At 35.3% G+C, this 8,916-nt stretch overlaps 1 pseudogene; it reads right to left on the bottom strand.

Moving 5' to 3' along the window:
* Positions 1–2,064: 2,064 nt before the first annotated feature.
* Positions 2,065–3,269, bottom strand: LOC130850347 (olfactory receptor 5W2-like; annotated as a pseudogene).
* Between the last annotated feature and the right edge of the window lie 5,647 nt (positions 3,270–8,916).

Raw genomic sequence — 8,916 nt, 5'->3', positions numbered from 1 at the left:
TGTTGGCAAATATTTACCCAGAAAATTACCTTCTTCAGAACATAGTTCTATGTAGGTTTTTATCCACCTTGAGATCTTTTCCTAACATGTCATACCATCTCATAAATGCCACCCTGAATAACAGAAGGATTTCTTAGGCTCCACTCCATTCTAAAATATTTTCACATAAGGAGACTTTAAATTGCAGCTAGAAAACCTAAGACCTTTAGTGGATGATTTTAGCTTTTACAATTTTAATAGAAAGTTGAGTGTCCTTAAGCTTTACATGGTTTTTCAATATATGGCAAAATCCACACTTTGTCAAAAAACAGATACAGTGCTTTAGCCTTCAGCAAACAAGAACAAAGCAGATGAAACAGTCAAATATCAAGAATGTATAGCACTTTACTGCTAGTGTAATTAATATGCATGTCTTTATAAGCGCATTCTTTTACTATCCATACCACTTTATGTATCTTCCAAATCTGTTGTGTATATGCATATACTATATATATATAGTATACATATATATGGTAAATACCATACCCTCTGTTGATTTTGTGTTACTGAGATACAATTATCACTCAAAAAGTGTTATCTGGTGTTTTTAATTTATTATGTTTAAAAAAAAATTTTCCCATTGTTTCTCAGACAACACACAGGGCATTAGATAACAGGTATGGAATGTTCAGTACTTTAGCAAAGAACACTCACAAGCAAGGTGATATAAAATAATGATTTAAGTAGATGATTATTTGCAAACCACAAAGAGAAAAAGAGGGGGCTCAACGAGAGCTGAGAATGGGGAAGAAGGGAAGGAGATTATCTTGGAGGAAGTGACAGAAGGGTTAATATTTGATAATGAAAGCACAATGATGTAGTTTACCAGCACCCTTTCCATTGCTCTTTGTAACCTAAACTTTGGACGTTTTTCCTCTTTTTTCCAACTTTACTCGAATAAGATTGACAAAAAGCGTGCATAAGATATCCAATGTGATTAGTTGATATAGGTATACATTGTGAAATAATTACCACAATAAGGTTAGTTAACACATTTATCACCTCACAGTGTTACCATTTTTAGTGTGTTTATGGTGAGAACAGTTAAAATCTGCTCACTTAGCAAATTTCAAGTTTACAATACAGTATTGTTAAATAGAGTTACTGTATACATTAGATCCCCAGAGCTTATTCACAGAAAAACAGAACGTTTGTACACTTTGATCAACATTTCCCATTTTCTCCACCTTCCAGACCCTGGAAACCACCAATCTACTCTCTACTTCTTTGAGTTTTAGTTTTTCAGGTTCAACATATATGTGAGATCACAAAGAACTTATGTTTCTCTATCTGACTTATTTCCCTTAGCAGAGTGCTCCCACAGTTCTTCCATGTTCTGGCAAACATGATTTCTTTACTGCTAAAAAACATGGGCTTGTCCACCTGAAGAACTGTCTAAATTGTCAGATCCTCTGCCTGCTATCTTTTCATCTTCCAATTTGAATCATATTTAAATCTTAAACAATATCTCTGTCTAAAGTTATCCTAGTTTCAGACATTTTGCTTTGGATTTCTAGCCTTCAACTTTTTTTTTATTTCATGATGATTTTGAGGCTTCTTATGATTGACTGTGTAGTTAATCACTGCTTGCTATTAGCTCTAGCTTATATTCATTAGTATACAAACTATAGTAAGTACCATAGAATGATAAAGAACCTAAATGCTCAAAGATCTCTCAGTAAACACAGAACAAATTTTAGTGTAATTGAAATGTTTGAATGAAAGAATGAACCATAAAACTTGGAAAAATTATAAAACTCTAGAAAGTTTTCAGCAAAGAGGAGATGTTATATATACATTCTAGACAGATAATGAAGCAGGCTCTGTTTTGGAACTGCAGTACTTCTAAAGATTGGACTTTATAACAAATATTCATTTACTAACAAATTATCAGAGACAACTTTGTTTCTTTTGGACCATGAATATAATTTTACAAAAGCAACAGACACTATATGTGTATGTGTGTGTGTGTGTGTCTGTGTGTGTGTGTGTGTGCCTGTGTCTGTGTCTGTATAATATACACCTTTAAAACCACCTTACATTTTTCAGTTTTTTCAGGGCCTGTTTCACAACTTTATTCTTTAGGCTATAAATAAGGGGGTTTAAAATGGGAATCAAGGGTGTAAAACAATGAGGTCATTTTGTCTTGATCTAGAGAGTAGGAAGAACTCGGCCTGAAATACATGAAAAGTACAGTTCCTTGCAAAAATTGCACAGCAGTTAGGTGGGAGACACAGGTGGAAAAGGTTTGAACCTCCCCTCAGCAAAGTGGATCTTCAAGAGTGAAAAGATAATATAGTAATAAGAGACAAGGATGCCTGAAATGGTACTCAGTTCAATGAAACCAAAAATGGTGAATATCACTAACTCATAGACCTGTGTATCTGAGCAAGATAGCAAAAGGAGAGGAGGAACATCACAAAAAAAGTGGTTACGAAGTGAGAGAGTAGCATAGACATATATATATACAACCAACTTTAAAATAGATAGCCAGTGGGAAGTTGCTGTATAACAAAGGGAGTGCAACTGGAGGATGGATGATGCCTTAGGGGACTGGGATGGGGAGGGTGAGGGGGAGTCGAGGGAGGGAGGGAATACAGGGATATGTGTATAAAAACAGATGATTGAACTTGGTGTACCCCCCAAAAAATAATAAATAAATACATTAATTTTTTTAAATACATTAATTTTTTAAAAAAGTGGTTAATCTCATTTGACCCACAGAAGCATAAGTGGAATGCTAATGTCATGTGTATCAAAGCATCTGCCATTCCTACCAGGTAAATCCCAGCCATGAGCAGGGAGCACACTCTGTTGGACATGCTGACTGCATAGAGCAAAGTGTTGCTGATGGCCTTGTACCAATCATAGGCCATCACTGCCAGCAGTAGACACTCAGAATCTGCAAAGGTACAAAAGATCAGGAATTGCAGAGCACAGCCATGGAAGGGAATTGACCTGTTCTTGGCAAATAGGTCCACCAGCATCTTGGGGCCAATTGCTGTGGAATAGCAGAGGTCACAGAAGGAGAGGTGGCTGAGGAAAAAGTACATGGGTGTGTGCAGCTGGGGATCCATTCTAATCAGGATTATCATTCCAAGATTTGCCAGAGGGTTAATGAGATAAACAAGGAGAAACATGGTAAATAGGGTCACCTCATTCTCAGTGTTCTCAGTAAATCCCAATAAAATGAATTCAGTCATGAAGGAGCAATTCCCTCTATCCATCCTTCTTTGTTCTTATCTAAACTTTTGTGAAAGTGATCAAGAAAAGGACACATGCATGTGTACCACTTCTGCACATCTGCAAAATATCATAAGACAGAACATGATTTTTTCTGCAATAGTCTTTCTATACTCAAAAAATGATCCAGTCAGGCACCCACTCTTCAAAAAGGTATAGCTATCTATTACCCAGTAACAAAAATTACCTGGAATAGACAGTTGAGAAACTGAATCAAACCTAGATGTCATTCATGGGGTGTGTTACTTTCTACAAGCTCATCTTTGAGCCTTATTTTCTTTATCTTAGGGAATACATTTGGACATATTTCCCTCTCTTTTCTTCTTGAAAATAATGTGGAAGAGACACCTTCTGTAAGACACAGGACTAAGTATTTTCTATGCTTGAAAATATTTACTTGGGTACAGAAAGCAATTATAATTCCAATGTTTCTCAAAAACGTGATTGATTTTAGAGTATTTGTATTAGTTCCAGAAACAATGGGCATATTATGGACTAATAATACTAAAAATTAATTGTGTTTCTGGTTTTGGTTTATCTTGTGTTCAGTATTTGGTGAGACATTGAATAAGTATTATTGACCACTTCTCTAGATGTGTATTTTTGTTTTGTCATAATACTCATTTTTTTGTGTGAATTGTCTGGTGCCAAAAGATGAATCTTTTGACACATTGAAGGAAAATGCTAAAAAGAAGTTAAAACAACCTTATTTAACATATGCATTTATATAACTTTGGATTTTAAAAGGACTTTTATATTATAAAATGCAAATGGCATGAGTGAGAATACATGTTTCTGAAATATATAGGTTTTCTCCCTTTTGTGTGTGTATTTATGTGTGTGTCTTGTGATTGCTTGTGTGTATGTCTCTGTTGATACATGAGATTTGGCATGTGAGTGATGGATGTAATTTTGGACCAAAGTAAATATGGCATATGGTTCATATGAAGTTAAATTTTTCTATATGCTGTTATTTGTAACAAGGAACCTCAATTACTTTTGAAATGAAATAACAGGAACTCTTAAACTTACGTCAATACTTACCCAGTGATAAAAGAAGCTAAGGCTTTTTAGTACATCTAGATTAGAATAAATATTTAAATGTTATCTTGTGACACTAATAACTGCAGTCCAAGTGTTTCTGTTCTGAGAAGAAAATACCATTTGCGGCCATCAAATTGCAGTGTTTGTTACATTGAGTAAGCAGGCATAAGTGATTCATTTATAAATCTCTCACTTTTTTTCTGAAAAGGTAAGTTTTGTTCCCCTCCTATATTACTTAATTTTGGAGACTCAAGAACCTACCTGAGGTGAGGAGGTTTCAGGCAGGTAGCATTTTATTTTACGGCTACAGTTGGGATTTAATCTCCAAAGCTCCTGCCCTTATGGTTTGTTGTTTTCCAAACATGTCATTAATTATATTTCTGGTTCAGTATATTCCCCCATGATTACAGAGACAATGTTAGCAAAGCCCTGAGCTTTCATGGTTCACTATTGTAACCAATATGGTCTATGTTAAGAAGATAAAAAAATTATTTTTATGATGATTCACAGTTACCACCTTCTCTAGTCAAAACAGAAATGTAATGAAACTCAAATGGAACCCAACCTAATCATCTCCCACTGTTTCCTACTGTTTATTTTTTCTTCTGTTTTTGAAACATTCTCTTTTATGAAAACCATATTATGATTATTATTGACCTTCAATGGTATTATTTTTTTGAAAATTAAATATATATATACACACACTATAAAATTCACCCTTTGAACATGTACACTTTTTTTTTTTTTTTAGTATATTTTCAAGGTTGTACAGCCATCACGACTCTCTAAATCTGGAACATTTTTCATCACTCCAATAAGGGACCCACCCATACCTATTAGCGATCGCTCCTGTTTCTCCCCTCCCTCAGTCCCTGGTGATCACTAGTCTACATTCTGATTGCATGTGCTGCCTATTCCAGACTTCTCACATAAGCAAAACTGTACAGCAGGTGTATCTGTGTGTGTCATCTTTCACTCAGCATAATGTTTTCAAGGTTCATCCACATTGTTGCATGTGTTGATTTTGTTATTCTATGGCTGAAAAATATTTCATTTATGGATATTTTTGATCTATTCATCAGTTTGATGAACATTGGGTTGTTTCTGCTTTTCTGGTATGATGAATAATGATGCTATAATCATTCTTGTTTCAAGGCCACTCTCATCACCAAACATTGTCTTATTCCCATCCTCCAGCCACATGTCATTCAGGGGCATTTCACTGACTTATGACTCTATCACATTCTCTATACTTAGCACACTCTTTCTTGAATTATGTTTTTTTATCCATAAAGGAATCTCTCTAATACATTTACGGCTTTGCGACTATCAGTGTCTATTTTTGGTATTCCCTGAGGTCCCTAGTACAAGGAATTGCAAATTTGTTGCTAAAGATTTATTTAAGGCTACTGGAAATAGAGGGTAATGGGAAAAGAACAGAACAGGAGGATTTCTTTTTTCCCAATGATATAGCTCGTATATGTAAGGATGTTTCATTTAAAATTTTTGGCACGGATAAGATTTCTTTTTTTAAATCAGAGTTCTGTTTCTTTTTCCTAAAAATAATTTTAGCTTGTTATTATCCATATTAGTTCTTTGCAAAATTGAGAAATAGTGAAAGTTTCACTTTCATATCCTTTCTAAATCCTTCCCAAGTGACGGCAATAAATTTTCCATGCTTCTTGAGGGGTGGTAGTATCTTGGTGTCTGCTTTGATTTGACTACTTCCAAAGGTCACAGAGCTAACCCTACTTTCACAATGACCTAGTGTCTGTCACTCTCCTTTCTGTATCTGTGCTGCTCAAGTACTGCTCATTCAGTGGAGTTGCTAAGTACATGCACAGCGAAAAATAGATCACACACACAAACACAAATTTTCTTAAAATGTTAAAAGTTATTCATAAAAGAATCTGGAATATGTAATTTAGAGTTTATACCAGGCTGATGATATTTTGGGCAGATTCAAGATGGCAGTGCTTTTTTTTTTTTTAACATATTTTCCTTAGAAAGTGCCTATTTATCTTCCCTTTGAATTTTTGCTGCTCTTTAACTGTTATAACCACAGAAATATTGTATGTCAACACTGAGTATAGCCTTTGCAAAAATAGCTTCTGAAAGCCATGAGCTGGCATGTAAGAATTCCAACTAACCTTCTGGGTAAACCATGTGACAGGCTATGAGACCACGTGGAGAGAAAAATAGAACCAGTTCAGTCAACGTTTCTAGCTGTTCTAATCCTTGTGCCATTATACAGGTCATACAGCATAAGTCAGCAGCTCGTTGAATACTGTCTGAACTCAGTTGACATGAGGAATAATAGAATAAAGCCCAGCGGTCATTATTTAAACCATGTCATTTGGGGATAGAGTTTATATAGCAAAAGATAACTGAAGCAGTAAGAATATAATATAATTAGAAGGAAAAGTTTTTCACTAACCATTTATTATTACTATTACAGAATGTTTATGAAATCATTATTACTGTTGTGTACTATTATATAACATAGATAGATGTTAGATAAACTGAAAAAAACTTTGCAAACCATATATCTGACAAAGAACTTTTAGCCAGAATATACAAAGAATTTTCACAAATAATAAAAACACAATAAAAAAGGGGGAAACAATTTGAAAAGATACCTCACCAAAAAAGATATATAAATGAAAATAAAATAATAATATAATAAATAATAATGATAATAATAAACAGGAAAAATATCAGTTATGCAAATATATTTTGCAATTATATATGTCCTCTAAGTTCAGTCTTCAAGTGCATGTTCTCTCTGTGGTGCTCTTCAATGTCATGTCAGTCGATCTGCCCATGAAGACACAGGTTATATGTTAGGTAGCTGATATTGTTCCTGAGATACCAGAGAAGGATGTTCCACACTTTCAGTAATACTTTGATGCCCAAAAAATAAAAGATAGGAAGGAAAACAAATACTTTGCCTTGTAATTAACCTGTATTCTTCAAGCTGTTACTTAGAAAAAGTTTCTAAATTACTTTGGAGTAGATTGGGTGTAGAAGGTTCTCGACATGTTATTAAACTACACTTAAGAAAATGCATTTGATTTTTTTTTATTATTTTATTTTATTTTTTTGGGGGTACACCAGGTTCAATCAACTGTTTTTATACACATATCCCCATATTCCCTCCCTTCCTTGATGCCCCCCCCCTCGAGTCCCCCCCACCCTCCCTGCCCCAGTCCTCTAAGGTATCTTCCAACCTCGAGTTGGACTCCCTTTGTTATACAACAACTTCCCACTGACTATTTTACAGTTGGTAGTATATATATGTCTGTGCTACTCTCTTGCTTCGTCTCAGTTTGCCCTTCACCCCCTGCCCCCTCCCATACCTCGAGTTCTCCAGTCCATTCTCTGTATCTGCTTCCTTGTTCTTGTCACTGAGTTCATCAGTACCATTTTTAGATTCCGTATATGTGAGTTAGCATACAATATTTGTCCTTCTCTTTCTGACTTACTTCACTATGTATGACAGATTGTAGTTCTATCCACCTCATTACATATAGCTCCATCTCATCCCTTTTTATAGCTGAGTAATATTCCATTGTATATATATGCCACATCTTCTGTATCCATTCATTTGTTGATGGGCATTTAGGTTGCTTCCATGTCCTGGCTATTGTAAAGAGTGCTGCAATAAACATTATGGTACAAGTTTCTTTTGGGATTATGGTTTTCTTTGGGTATATGCCCAGGAGTGGGATGACTGGATCATATGGTAGTTCTATTTGTAGTTTTTGAAGGAACCTCCAAATTGTTTTCCATAGTGGCTGTACCAACTTACAGTCCCACCAACAGTGCAGGAGAGTTCCCTTTTCTCCACACCCTCTCCAACATTTGTTGTTTCCAGACTTTGTGATGATGGCCATTCTGATTGGTGTGAGGTGATACCTCATTGTGGCTTTGACTTACATTTCTCTGATGATGAGTGATGTGGAGCATCTTTTCATGTGTTTGTTGGCCATCTGTATGTCTTCTTTGGAGAAATGTCTATTTAGGTCTTCTGCCCATTTGTGGATTGGGTTATTTGCTTTTTTGGTATGAAGCTGCATGAGCTGCTTGTATATTTTGGAGGTTAATCCTTTGTCCATTGTTTCATAGGCAATTATTTTTTCCCATTCTGAGGGTTGCCTTTTAGTCTTGTTTATGGTTTCTTTTGCTGTGCAAAAGCTTTTAAGTTTCATGAGGTCCCATTCATTTATTCTTGATTTTATTTCCATGATTCTAGGAGGTGGGTCAAAAAGGATGTCGCTTTGATGTATGTCAAAGAGTGTTCTGCCTATGTTTTCCTCTAGGAGTTTGATAGTGTCTGGCCTTACATGTAGGTCTTTAATCCATTTGGAGTTTATTTTTGTGTATGGTGTTAGGAAGTGTTCTAATTTCATTCTTTGACATGTTGCTGTCCAATTTTCCCAGCACCACTTATTGAAGAGGCTATCTTTTTTTCATTGTATACTCGTGCCTCCTTTGTCAAAGATAAGGTGCCCATATGTGTTTGGGCTTCCTTCTGAGTTCTCTATTCTATTCCATTGATCTTCCTTTCTATTTTTGTGCCAGTACCAT

Source organism: Hippopotamus amphibius, chromosome 3 (assembly GCF_030028045.1).
Source record: "Hippopotamus amphibius kiboko isolate mHipAmp2 chromosome 3, mHipAmp2.hap2, whole genome shotgun sequence".
NCBI classification, from domain to species: Eukaryota; Metazoa; Chordata; class Mammalia; order Artiodactyla; family Hippopotamidae; genus Hippopotamus; species Hippopotamus amphibius.
Note: the sequence above shows the minus strand (reverse complement) of the source record. Positions and strands in the feature narration are given on the sequence as shown.